Genomic DNA, 14,646 nt, shown 5'->3' on the forward strand with positions numbered 1-14,646 from the left:
AGAATTCGGAAGCCCAACTTGTTTGTTAAGAAAAGCTAGAGTTGTATTAGGAAAGAATACTTGTAATATTACGGGAGGAGTTGGAAACCTTCCCGAACTCTGTAACTTGTACATCAAGAATCCCTCGGCTCCACCTCCTATATAAGGGGGAGTCGAGGGACAAACAAAGCATCGATTCATTGTCTCACAAACCCTAGTTTTCATATCGTCGAGTACTTTTCGGCTGAAACCTTCGAGATCTACTTGCCCTCTACTTCCAACTAAACCCTAGTCTACAACCCGTAGGCATTGACAAGTTGATACCTTGTCAATTGGCGCCGTCTGTGGGAATTAGAGGCGTCAAGGATCTGATCTCGATGGCACGTTCAAGATCGTCGACTTCGTCAACAGCAAACAACGCGATGGATCGAGGTAAATAGATCGCAACTGGACCTATCGATTTTGTTCCTCACCCGCCCTCCCGTTTGGATGCATATGCGTATCTGGAGGAGCCTATGGAGATGACGTTCGGAAGGTTCCACTTTCGCGTCGAGAAGGAGGGAGCGTATCGTCTCGAGATTCCGATCTCATCGGGATTATCGGCGGTCGATTCCGTTTCTTCAAACTCAACATCATCAATGAGTCAGGCGAAGAGGAGACTTCATCGCCACGCTTCATCAGCACCAGGGCAAGCGAAAAGCTCGCCAAGATCTTCAGCGACATGTCTTTCGAGTCATCTGCGGACTCTTATATAAGCGATGACTCAAGCAGTGTCGACAGCTTCAACTTCATCGACAAATCCACCACTATGGGCAAGGTCTTCACCAGTCTTTATGATGGTGTCACCAAACCCAGCAAAGATCTGAACTCAAAATATCATCAGATTTACGCCATCGAAGAGCCAAGCCGCGATCAGGAGGAAACATCGGAGGCTTTCGACGATTTGGGAAATCCATATGTCGATCCCTCTGACCTAAGGCGAGGTTTAGGCAGTAAATATGTCGGGCCTACACCACGTGTTAGAGTTCAACTTACACAAGCAGCATGGGATAGAGCTGCAAGAGCTATGGATGGTTCAGAACCAATGGCCACAACAGCCACGCCAGAAGAGTTGCAAGCATATCAATATAGGCTCGCGCGAGCTGCAAGGGAATTGGAAAAACAGACAGCAGCTCTGAATAGAAGAAGGGAGACAGCTTCCGCATCAAGCAGGCGAAGAGCAGAACTAAGTCGACAATCAGGAACTTCGGGAGATAGCCATAGAGAAGCTCGAAACAGAGCAAGATCAAGGTTGCAAAACATACCTGAGGGAGAAAGAGAGCACTTGGTTCAAAACCTCAACATGTCTTTTATGTCGATAGACACGAGAGGAAACATTATCCCCAAAACACCGGAAGCTGGGTATATGGTGACACAAGCCTTTATCCTCGCATCTAGGCCACCTCCTGGAGATCCAAGTGAGGCATTATACAACATGGCCATGGCAGGTGTTGGGGCCATGGGAACAGCGTTTGCATCAACACCCCCCGAAGGTTCAGCAAGGCAAAATAGTCCACGACCTGCGGTAGCAGCAACAGTTCCCGAAAGAACAGGTGGAGCAAGAGACACAGCAGCACAAGCAAGGGTGGACAGAACACGACAAAATAGAAGGGAACATCGGCACTCCCCAGAATTATATGAAGAGGATATGTGCGGGTTGCCGTGCTTCACAAGGAGGGTCCGAAAAACTCGAGTCCCTTCAGGGTTCAAGCTGCCCGATAACTTCAAAAAATTCGACGGCCTGCAAGATCCAGAGGATTGGCTAGTCGATTATCTCGAGACGGTGAAGCTGATAGGAGGAACCAGAGCAACAGCCATGCAGAGCATCCAAGTACATCTGAGTGCAGCCGCGAGGTCTTGGATAAAGAAGCTTCCTCCGGGTTCCATCGACAGCTGGGACAGTTTCGAGGACGTGTTCGTCAAGAATTTCCGGTCTACTTGCAAGAAACCTGCATCTCTAGAGGAGTCGAGAGCGTGTCGACAAAAGCCGGATGAATCAATGAGAAAGTACATCCAAAGGTGGAATATTATCAAAAATTCGGCAGAGAATATATCTGACGAAAGAGCGATAGATGCGTTTGTCGCAGGAATCCGCCGAGGAGATTTCGTCGAGGACCTGGGGAGAACCAACCCAAAGACAGTATCCGCCTTAATAGAGATAGCAAATAGATGGGCAGATGGAGAGGATGCTGTTCACAACAAACGGCACAGGTCACCAGAGGAAGACCGGGGTCGAAATTATCAAAATAGACGTCGGTTTTCTCGGCAGTACTCATACTACGATGCACCCGGCCAAATTTTAGCTGGGTTTCGAGCAAGCGCTGGAGGAAATAATAGAGATGATTATCAAAGGAGCAACGAGCAGCGAGGCGACAATAGAGATGATTCCCGAAATAGCAGGCCAAACAATGGGCCTAGGTTCCAGAGACCTTTCGTGTCCCCTGAGGACATGATGAATGGGCCGTGCCAGATGCATTTTTACCTCGACAACAATGGAAAGAGACAGTCAGGACACCCGCAGAAGGATTGCCGAAATTTTCAGGCAATGCTAAGGTGGGCAGGGCATGCCAATGCCCAGGCGACAAATAGGAACCCGCAAGGGCCCAGGAGTGAGATTCACTTGCCACCTCCTCCCGCAATTACAGACGATAATCGACATCAGCTCGGAATAGCGGCAGCACCAGCGCCACCGCCTTACGTTGATCCCAACTCCAATGGAGCGGTCTCGATGATTCAGAAAGGCAGGCCATCCAATAGAGCTCAGAAAGTAATCTCGCGACAGGTGTTCATGGCAGAGAAAATGCCTCCACCAACGGTTGAGTACCTTAACTGGTCAGGGCAAGACATTGGCTTCACAATAGCGGATCATCCACAGCAAGTTCCTCGACCAGGACAGTCAGCACTCATCTTACCAGCAGTAATCGCAGGATTCGACGTATCTCGAGTATTCACAGATGGAGGCAGCAGTTTAAACCTTATGTATGCAGATACACTAAGGAAGATGAACATATCTCTAGCAAATCTGAAACCAACCGACACACGTTTCCATGGCATCACACCGGAGAAGCCAAGTTATCCGTTGGGGAAGATCAATCTCGACGTTCAGTTTGGGACCCGAGAGAATTACAGAATAGAAAGGCTGGAGTTTGAAGTCGTGGATTCCCCGTCGCAGTACCATGCTTTGTTGGGGCGCCCAGCATATGCCAGGTTTATGGCGGTACCACATTACACATACTTGTTGTGGAGGATGCCTGGACCTAAGGGACCAATCACAGTTAAAGGAAGCTTCGCGTTAGCCGATAAATGTGACAAGGATTTTCATCGACTTTCAGAAACCTTCGGGATGCAAGCAGAGTACTTGGCGTCAAGGCTCACGACTGATTATGATGTGTTGCCAGATGTAGGAAGGCCTAACAAGGAATCAACTTTCAACACCACGAAAAATTCTAAGGAGGTGCAGATTCACCCGACAGATCCAAAAAAGACGACGTCCATTGCGACAGACATGGACCTCGCATAGGAAAGCGCGCTCGTCGAGTTCCTCCGTGAGCACTGGAAAATCTTCGCATGGTGTCCAGCTGACATGCCAGGAGTACCCAGGGAACTTGCCGAGCACCACCTAAACTTGGATCCATTAGCGAGACCAATCAAACAACCTTTGCGACGTTTTTCGGAGCCAAACCAGAAAGCTATGCTATCAGAAATTGATCGACTGAGAGAAGCTGGTTTCATCAAGGAGCTGCATACAGAGGCCACATGGGTCGCAAACCCAGTATTGGTCCCGAAGAAAAACACTAAAGTCCTTCGCATGTGTGTCGACTTTACGTGTCTCAACAAACACTGTCCAAAGGATCACTTTCCCCTCCCAAGGATCGATCAAATTATCGACTCCACAGCAGGATGTGAACGTCTTTCCTTCCTGGATGCATATTCCGGTTATAACCAGATTAGATTGAAAGAAGAAGACGAGGTGAAAACAGCGTTCATCACACCCTATGGCGTATTTTGCTATAGAACAATGCCTTTTGGTCTGAAAAACGCGGGAGCAACGTACCAGAGGATGATGCAGAAGTGTCTAGCAACACAGATCGGAAAAAACATACAAGTCTATATTGACGATGTCGTGATAACTTCAAAAAAGGGAACAACGCTAATCGAGGACCTGAAGGAAACTTTCGACAACCTCGACAAGTTTTGCCTCAAGTTGAACCCAATAAAGTGTTCTTTTGGCGTCCCTGCAGGAGAACTTCTTGGGTTCCTAGTTTCAGCGAGAGGGATTGAAGCCAATCCCGAAAAATTCAAGCTATTGTAACAATGAGGAAGCCAACAAAGTTGAAAGAAATACAGCAGTTAACTGGGCGAGTTGCAGCTTTAAGCAGATTTGTCGCCAGGCTAGGAGAAAAGGCGTTACCGTTCTACGCTTTAATCAAGCAAGGAGAGAAATTCCAGTGGAACGAAGAGACAGATAGAGCCTTCGAGGATCTTAAACGCATAATTTCGACACCACCGATCTTGGTGGCGCCGAAAGAGAAGGAACCCCTCTTGTTATACATTACAGCCACACCTCAGGTGGTCAGTACGGTGCTAGTTGTCGAAAGAGAAGAAGAAGGAAAACTCCATGGAGTGCAAAGGCCAGTATATTTCATTAGTGAAGTTCTGTCGCCTTCAAAACAGCGGTACCCGCAGTACCAGAAGCTAGCATATGGAGTGTTCACAACCGCAAGGAAATTGCGACACTATTTTTCGGCACACCCGATAGTAGTGGTCAATGAAGCACCTCTATCAAATATACTGAACAATCCAGAAGCTACAGGTCGTGTCTCCCTGTGGGGAATAGAACTTTCTCCTCGGGACATCACGTACGAAAAAAGAAAAGCAATAAAGTCGCAAATTCTGCCAGATTTCATCGCAGAGTGGATGGAGTTGCAAAATACAGGACCCCAGACTTATCAAGAACTTGGACTATGAACTTCGACGGGTCCAAAAGGGTAGAAGGAGCCGGGGCAGGCGTGATACTCATATCACCAGAAGGCGACAAACTGAAGTACATCCTACGGATGACGTTCCCAAACGCATCTAACAATGAAGCAGAATATGAAGCTCTTATACACGGGATGAAGATGGCGAAAGCTTGTGGTGCAACCCGATTAAAAATCTTTGGCGATTCGCAGTTGGTGGCTCAGCAAGTCATGAACCAATGTGATGCAGTCAATGACAATATGGTGGCATACAAGGAAGTGTACAATGAGCTCGAAAAGTTATTTGATGGATGCGAAGTAAATCACATCAGCAGGCTAAGCAATGATGAAGCTGATGTTTTCGCAAACATCGGGTCACAGTGCCTCGCAATTCCGCCAGGTGTGTTTTGGGAAGAGATAGCTGAGAGATCCACAAAGCCAAAGAAGGTGCAGAAGAAGGAAAAGGAGGAGAAAACTTCGGTGCCTCCCAAGGAAGCACTAGAAGAAGAAGAGGACCAGGAGCTGGTAATGATGGTACAGGTCCCATGGATGCAAGCGTACATATCATATATCTTAAGGAACGAGATACCCGACGATCCAGTTGAAGCAAGGCGAGTTATTCGACGGTCCAAAGCCTTTACAGTGGTCAAAGGGGAGTTGTACAAACGCAGTATTTCAGGCGTGCTGCAAAGGTGCGTTACACCCGAAGAAGGGAGGATAATCTTAAAGGATGTACACGAAGGAATATGTGGTCATCACGCAAGCAGTCGAGCTATCGCGGCAAAGGTCTTTCGAGCGGGATTTTACTGGTTGACAGCAATCGAGGACGCAAAGGAGATAGTAAGAACTTGCGACGCGTGCCAGAGATTTGCAGCAAAACCGCACTCTCCGGCAGCAGAGCTGATGCCAATACCATTGTCTTGGCCTTTTGCTCAATGGGGTCTTGATATGGTGGGAAAATTGCACAAGGCTTCGCCGGGAGGATACGAGTATATGCTTGTCGCTGTCGACAAGTTCACAAAGTGGATAGAAGCGAAGCCGATTACACTTCACAATATAGACAACTTCTTCAAAGGATCAGACAAAAAATATAAACATGATTCCTCGCAATATAGTACAATTCAGTCAAATGCCTAATATACTATCTATGGATAGACCTTTGTTATTTGCAGCAGTCGTCTTGTGATCAGCATAGCTCCCTTTGACAAAAAATTCAGAGTCCATCTGAAGAAGTTCGTCCATCATTTCTTCGGCTACAGGAGTCACAATATCATTGATTTCATCAACGTTACTTTTGCGCTTCGACTTCTTGGCCAGACATTCGGAAACAATCCTCGTCAGATCTAACTTTCGATGATAGATTTGTATCATGATCATGGCGAATCTTGCTCCAGCAGTCAATTGAGCTCGCACAAAGTTATGAATACGAGGAGCATCCCGAAATTTTTCCATCAAACCAAGAAGAGTTTCGGGCGCCTCGTCCCGAGGAAACATTGTCTTGTAAACAAGGGACAATGTTCTAGTGGAGAGATCAAGGAAATCGCGAACCTGACAGGCGCGGTCTTGAAACCTGACAATTTGTCGGGTCCGTTCTGGAGTGGCCCAGAACAAACAACCATGATCAAGAGAAAGGTTAATGAGAAGATTGGTCCTCGCGTTTACCCTTTCATCTTCAGTAGCAGCGTCGAGAAAGGAACCTATTTGGCGACAGCACAAGAAATTCAAAAAGGATGCAGCAGAAAGATAGAAGAAGTTCTGGTTAAAAAAAAGCATACCGGACATATCAGCACTGGCTTCATTCATCAATTCAAGCATGGAATTCTCTCGAGTGGTTGCCTTTTCAGCTTCAGAAACGGCGGCTTCCTTGGCAGCTATGGCTTCTCGAGCTTGTTGAAGGGCAAGTTTCTCTCTTTCGAATGCTTTGCGAGATTGCTCCATCATCACAAGTGTTTGCTTCTTCGCATACTGAAGTTGTTGACGAAGTTCTTCCAAGTCTTGCTATAAACTCTTACTCGAGGAATCTTCACCAAGTTCACTATCTACAAGCGTTTTCTTTGAGTGAGAAGAAGTAGGCAAAACATCGGAAGGAGCAGGAATTGGCGTATAGTTATCGAACGTCAACTGAAAAGAAAAGGCTCGACATCAATCATCAAACAAGATAGAATTCCATTGATTTTCAGAATGTTTACAAGACATTACAATGGAGAAAGCCCTAATAAACTATTGGGGTAGGCGTCGCCAAAGCTACTTTGGCGACAGCATCAAAAGAAACAAGAAAAGAAAGAAAGGGTGGTCTACTTGACCTCTGGCTTGGAAGCGCTTGGAGCAGGAGTTGGTTTCACGCCAAGATAGGCGAGGATGGGAAGGTTTGGCAGCTCTAATGAGAGATTGCCACTTCTTCGTTTCCATCTGCCCTATGTCGCCAACCTTGGTCCAGTCAACATTTTGCTTGCTATCAGCAATCAGCGCGATGGTGCCTTCTACTCCAACCTTTAGGCCTTCTTGACGAAGTTTAAGCCCAAGATCTTCTGGCACGTTGAAGCTTTTGGCAAGAGTAACAAAAGTGTCGGGCTCCTCTTTCTTCGGGAAGAAGTAAGGAAAGAGCTTCGACAGACCTGCTTCAGCATCAGTAAGGCCTTCGCGTGCTTCATCCCCATGGATTTCGAGAAGGCTCAGCACGTCAAGAAGCTCGTCGCCTACAGGACCATCCACCACGTACTCTTGATGAGTTCTCCCTGAAAACAAGCAAAGAGTAGTTCGTCGATAAGGAATTCTTGGAAAATATGAAGTAACCCGAGGATATGCACAAGGATTCGAATACTTACTAACAAAACGTCGACTTTGTGACTCCAAGCGATTGAGGATTTTTCCCTCTCGAGCAGCTTGCTCAGCTATTTTGTCGCTCAAAGCAGTCTCGGCGTCGTGAAGCTTCTTCCGAAGATCTTCAACACCAGCAGCATCTGCCTTGGCCTTTTCAGCATCTGCCTTAGCCTTATTAGCATCTGATTCGGCCTTCTTACGAGCCTTTTCACTCTGCTCCAATTTTTGAGCAAGTGTGTCGGCACGTTTGTTGGCTTCCGCAAGTTTTTCTGCCAAAATAATCAAAATCAGTCAAATCACGACCAGAAAGGAGTGAGAAGTCATGGGTAAAGAGAAGCAGAAAGACATTACCTTCAGCTTTGCTAGCATACTCATGGTACCCGACGAATTGGGCACCGAAGCGGATAAATTCCTTAATCAAAGGCTGTTAAAGAAAGATAGAGACAGAAAGCATCAGTATAGTTAAAAGCTCGACAGCACAAAGTGAAAAGAAGCAAACAGTGAAAACATCGATAGCATCAGAAAGTATTCAAGGACTTACATCATCCAAAAGAGGAGTCGAGGAGCTACCCAATTGTAAGGTAGGCTCCTTGATTGATTCAACCCTTGCCCTTTTTGGCGAAGGGACATGGGGGCTTGCAGGAGGAGTAGGTTTGTCGGTGTTTTGTTGAGGATGCGAAGATTCTTCTCCTTCAACTTGCACTTCAGAAACAACTAAAGTACGCGACGTACTCGTTCGAGCAGTCGCGTCAATAGTTGGCGTTTCTTCCTCGTCACCACTACAGTAAAATGGCGACAGTATAAGAAGCGAGATAGACAAAAGTCTTCAAGAAGCAAAAAACTAAGAAGCAAGGGGTAACTTACGAGCTGACGAGGGCGTCAAGGTATGGATCGAAAGCTGCCTTCCGATATGAAGGAGCAGCTTCTTCGGCTTTGGAGGTGCCGGAATCTTCGACGTCGTTCCTTTTCCTCTTGTTCCTTGGAGAAACAGCAGGAGGAAGGGAATGTGTAGAGGCAGTTGCCTCAGAATCAGCGTCTTTTTCAGAGGAAGTCGCGGATTTGTGAGAACCCGCGACTTCACTTTCAGGGCGCGAGGTACCCTGGTTGTCATCATCGACAACTGTACGGTCTTCAACCTCTCCACCCTCAGGAAGAGGAGGAAGAGAAACAAGAACAGGGTGACTCTGAGAAAAAACAAAGAAAGAATGTCGATAAAAAACGATGTTGTGCAAAAAGCTCAAAAGATAGTAGTCGACAAATAGTAAAATTCGAGGAGACAATATAGTAAACAAAAGGAAAAATTACCTCGGGGAGGGGATTGGCGCCACTATATGGCGTAATGCGGCAAGAAGATGGAATTGGATCCTTCTTGCTGAGCGATGAGATTCTTCGGATAAGCTTCTCAAAATCTTTCAGAGGAAGATCTTTTGAGAGCCTGTCGATGTCTTTTTCACCAACATACTTCCAGAGGGGATTTTTGCGAGCCTGGAGAGGCTGCACTCTGATCCTAAGGAAATACGCCGTGATCTCAATACCCGACAGCTCCTTGCCGCGGGTGTTTTGTAGCTCGTGGATGCGGGTCATTAGCGCTTCTGTCGCCAATTTCTCAGCTTCAGTTGCTTCGGCATCCCAAGAACGGCGGCGAAGGATTTTGGCTTCTCCATCAAAAGGGGCGATGTTGTCCTCCACAGGATTGGAGCTTTCCTCGTGTACATACAGCCACCTCTTCCGCCAACCTTGGACAGAGTCGGGGAATTTGACGTCGAAATATTCGACGTCAGAACGAACATAGATAAAAACGCGCCAATATTGTAGGCGACGTTGTGGGATCCATTACGGCGGAGGCAGAAAATACGCTTCCACAGAGCCCAATTAGGTTGGACCCCGAGGAAGCACTCACACAATGTGATGAAAATAGAGACGTGGAGGATGGAATTGGGCGTCAACTGATGCAGTTGAAGCCCATAGACAAACAAAAGACCACGAAGAAACGCGTGGATTGGGGGAGAAAGACCTCGGATGAGGTGGTCAACAAAACTGACCCGATACTCGATTGGAGGCCTTGGATAGCTCTCCTCTTTGGGGAAGCGGAGCGAGTTCTCCTTCGTGTTGAACCCCATTTTCTTCAGCAAGTTCATATCTTGGGCGGAGATCTTGGATCTCTCCCACTCAGCACTTCCCAGATCCGCTGTCGCCATCCTGGATTCAGGAGTGCTGTGCCTGGTCAAACAAACGCGTGGTGGCATCAATGGGCTTAGCGGAGCAGCGTGTGAGTGTGGTTGCGAGCTTGAAGCACTGGGAGCAATGGAGGATTTGGCAGAGGAGAAGCAGAGGTGCGGCGCGTGCGAAAAGACTGAAGGAGGAAGATGATACCTTTTTATAGAGGTGCGGTGAATCGACGCGCTGTTGGATTGAGAGATTACGGGACAGATGGTGTACACGTGGACAAGGGGTAAAAAGTAATTTTATACAGACGAGAAAGCACAGGCGCTACAGTACGTGCGCCAGGAAAAGCGGAGGACGTGTGTCCCCCACTTGCGCGACGTGTCAATACAATGCGTAATTTGGGCCCGCAAGGCAGTGAGAGAGAACTTCTCGCGTTTTCCAGGAACATCGGTCGTGGCTATCGTCAGCAGTGATGTCACATTAACAAGAGGAAGTCTCGACTAAGCAGCTTCATAAAAAAATGCGACAGCAGAGGATGATGGACTATTTTGAGAGCTTTTGATCAAATACAAAGTTTTTGACCAAATGCTCGAGGGCTACTTTGGAAAAATGAAAAATTCGAGAAAGCCAAAATAGAAATGGCGAGAGCCTATGATCAAATACAAGTATTTATTCATAGCCTCGGGGGCTACTCCCATCGGGAGTGCTGTTCGCGCACCCGAGAGATTTGAAAAATTATGCGATAGGTAAAAAAAAATAGCGACATAAGGCGTGGAGCCTGATACGTCTCCGACGTATCGATAATTTCTTATGTTCCATGCCACATTATTGATGTTATCTACATGTTTTATGCACACTTTATGTCATATTCGTGCATTTTCTGGAACTAACCTATTAACAAGATGCCGAAGTGCCAGTTGCTGTTTTTTGCTGTTTTTGGTTTCAGAAATCCTAGTAAGGAAATATTCTCGGAATTGGACGAAATCAAAGCCCAGGGGCCTATTTTCTCACGAAGCTTCCAGAAGTCCGAAGAAGAGACGAAGAGGGGCCACGGAGGGGCCACACCATAGGGCGGCGCGCCCCCCCCTTGGCCGCGCCGGCCTGTGGTGTGGGGCCCCCGTGCCGCCTCTTGACCTGCCCTTCCGCCTATAAAAAGTCTCCGTGACGAAACCCCCAGTACCGAGAGCCACGATACGGAAAACCTTCCAGAGACGCCGCCGCCGCCGATCCCATCTCGGGGGATCCAGGAGATCGCCTCCGGCACCCTGCCGGAGAGGGGAATCATCTCCCGGAGGACTCTACGCCGCCATGGTCGCCTCCGGTGTGATGTGTGAGTAGTCTACCCCTGGACTATGGGTCCATAGCAGTAGCTAGATGGTTGTCTTCTCCCCATTGTGCTATCATTGTCGGATCTTGTGAGCTGCCTAACATGATCAAGATCATCTATCTGTAATTCTATATGTTGCGTTTGTTGGGATCCGATGGATAGAGAATACCATGTTATGTTTATTATCAAGTTATTACATATGTGTTGTTTATGATCTTGCATGCTCTCCGTTACTAGTAGAGGCTCTGGCCAAGTTTTTGCTCTTAACTCCAAGAGGGAGTATTTATGCTCGATAGTGGGTTCATGCCTGCATTGACACCTGGGACAGTGACAGAAAGTTCTAAGGTTGTGCTGTGCTGTTGCCACTAGGGATAAAACATTGGCGCTATGTCCGAGGATGTAGTCACTAGTTACATTACGCACCATACTTAATGCAATTGTCTGTTGTTAGCAACTTAATACTGGAGGGGGTTCGGATGATAACCTGAAGGTGGACTTTTTAGGCATAGATGCAGTTGGATGACGGTCTATGTACTTTGTCGTAATGCCCAATTAAATCTTACTATACTTATCATGACATGTATGTGCATTGTTATGCCCTCTCTATTTGTCAATTGCCCGACTGTAATTTGTTCACCCAACATGCTTTTATCTTATGGGAGAGACACCTCTAGTGAACTGTGGACCCCGGTCCATTCTTTAATACTGAAATACAAATCTGCTGCAATACTTGTTTTACTATTTTCTCTGCAAACAATCATCTTCCACACAATTTGGTTAATCCTTTGTTACAGCAAGCCGGTGAGATTGACGACCTCACTGTTTCGTTGGGGCAAAGTACTTTGGTTGTGTTGTGCAGGTTCCACGTTGGCGCCGGAATCCCTGGTGTTGTGCCGCACTACATCCCGCCGCCATCAACCTTCAACGTGCTTCTTGGCTCCTCCTGGTTCGATAAACCTTGGTTTCTTTCTGAGGGAAAACTTGCTGCTGTGCGCATCATACCTTCCTCTTGGGGTTGCCCAACGAACGTGTGAAATACACGCCATCAAGCTCTTTTTCTGGCGCCGTTGCCGGGGAGATCAAGACACGCTGCAAGGGGAGTCTCCACTTCTCAATCTCTTTACTTTGTTTTTGTCTTGCTTAGTTTTATTTACTATTTTGTTTGCTGCACTAAATCAAAATACAAAAAAATTAGTTGCTAGTTTTACTTTGCTTGTTATCTTGTTTGCTATATCGAAAACACAAAAAAATTAGTTTACTTGCATTTACTTTATCTAGTTTGCTTTATTTACTGTTGCTAAAATGGCCAACGCTGAAAATACTAAGTTGTGTGATTTCACAACCACAAATAATAATGATTTCTTATGCACACCTATTGCTCCACCTGCTACTACAGCAGAATTCTTTGAAATTAAACCTGCTTTACTGAATCTTGTTATGCGAGAGCAATTTTCTGGTGTTAGTTCTGATGATGCTGCTGCCCATCTTAATAATTTTGTTGAATTATGTGAAATGCAAAAATATAAAGATGTAGATGGTGATATTATTAAACTAAAACTGTTCCCTTTCTCATTAAGAGGAAGAGCTAAAGATTGGTTGCTATCTCTGCCTAAGAATAGTATTGATTCATGGACTAAATGCAAGGATGCTTTTATTGGTAGATATTATCCCCCTGCTAAAATTATATCTTTGAGGAGTAGCATAATGAATTTTAAACAATTAGATACTGAACATGTTGCTCAAGCTTGGGAAAGAATGAAATCTCTGGTTAAAAATTGCCCAACCCATGGACTGACTACTTGGATGATCATCCAAACCTTCTATGCAGGACTAAATTTTTCTTCACGGAATTTATTGGATTCAGCTACTGGAGGTACCTTTATGTCCATCACTCTTGGTGAAGCAACAAAGCTTCTTGATAATATGATGATCAACTACTCTGAATGGCACACGGAAAGAGCTCCACAAGGTAAGAAGGTAAATTCTGTCGAAGAAACCTCTTCCTTGGGTGATAAGATTGACGCTATTATGTCTATGCTTGTGAATGATAGGACTAATATTGATCCTAATAATGTTCCATTAGCTTCATTGGTTGCACAAGAAGAACATGTTGATGTAAACTTCATTAAAAATAATAATTTCAACAACAATGCTTACCGGAACAATTCTAGTAACAACTATAGGCCATATCCTTATAATAATGGCAACGGCTATGGTAATTCTTATGGGAATTCTTACAATAATAATAGGAACACACCCCCTGGACTTGAAGCCATGCTTAAAGAATTTATTAGTACACAAACTGCTTTTAACAAATCTGTTGAAGAAAAGCTTGGGAAAATTGATATACTTGCTTCTAAAGTCGATAGTCTTGCTGCTGATGTTGATCTTTTGAAATCGAAAGTTATGCCTAATGAAAATCATCATAATAAGATTGTTACTACAGCAAATTCCATTCAAGTTAGAATTAATGAGAATATAAGATTAATGGCTGAACTGCGTGCTAGGTGGGATAGAGAAGAAAATGAAAAACTAGCTAAAGAGAAGAATGTAGCTAAAGTTTGGACTATTACCACCACTAGTAATGCTAATGCTACACATGTTGCTGCACCTCCTACTCATACTAATAAAAGAATTGGTGTTAGCAATGTTTCCACTTCCAATGCAAAGCGCGAAAAATTGCACAAGCTGCTAAAATGTGAAACTGCCTGTGATAAAGCTGCTGAAATTTTTTCCAACATTGGGGATGATGATCCCATTGCTTTAGATTATAATGGTTTAAATTTTGATGATTGCCACATCTCTGAAGTTATAAAGTTCTTGCAAAAACTTGCTAAAAGTCCTAATGCTAGTGCTATAAATTTGGCTTTCACGCATCATATTACAAATGCTCTCATAAAAGCTAGAGAAGAGAAACTAGAGCGTGAAGCCTCTATTCCTAAAAAGCTAGAGGATGGTTGGGAGCCCATCATTAAGATGAAAGTTAAAGATTTTGATTGTAATGCTTTATGTGATCTTGGTGCAAGTATTTCTGTTATGCCTAAGAAAATTTATAATATGCTTGACTTGCCACCGCTGAAAAATTGTTATTTGGATGTTAATCTTGCTGATCATTCTACAAAGAAACCTTTGGGTAAAGTTGATAATGTTCGCATTACCGTTAACAATAATCTTGTTCCCGTTGATTTTGTTGTCTTGGATATTGAATGCAATGCATCTTGTCCCATTATATTGGGAAGACCTTTTCTTCGAACTGTTGGTGCTATCATTGATATGAAGGAAGGTAATATAAAATATCAATTTCCTCTCAAGAAAGGTATGGAACACTTCCCTAGAAAGAGAATGAAGGTACCTTTT

Source organism: Lolium perenne, chromosome 5, assembly GCF_019359855.2.
Source record: "Lolium perenne isolate Kyuss_39 chromosome 5, Kyuss_2.0, whole genome shotgun sequence".
Taxonomy (NCBI): Eukaryota; Viridiplantae; Streptophyta; class Magnoliopsida; order Poales; family Poaceae; genus Lolium; species Lolium perenne.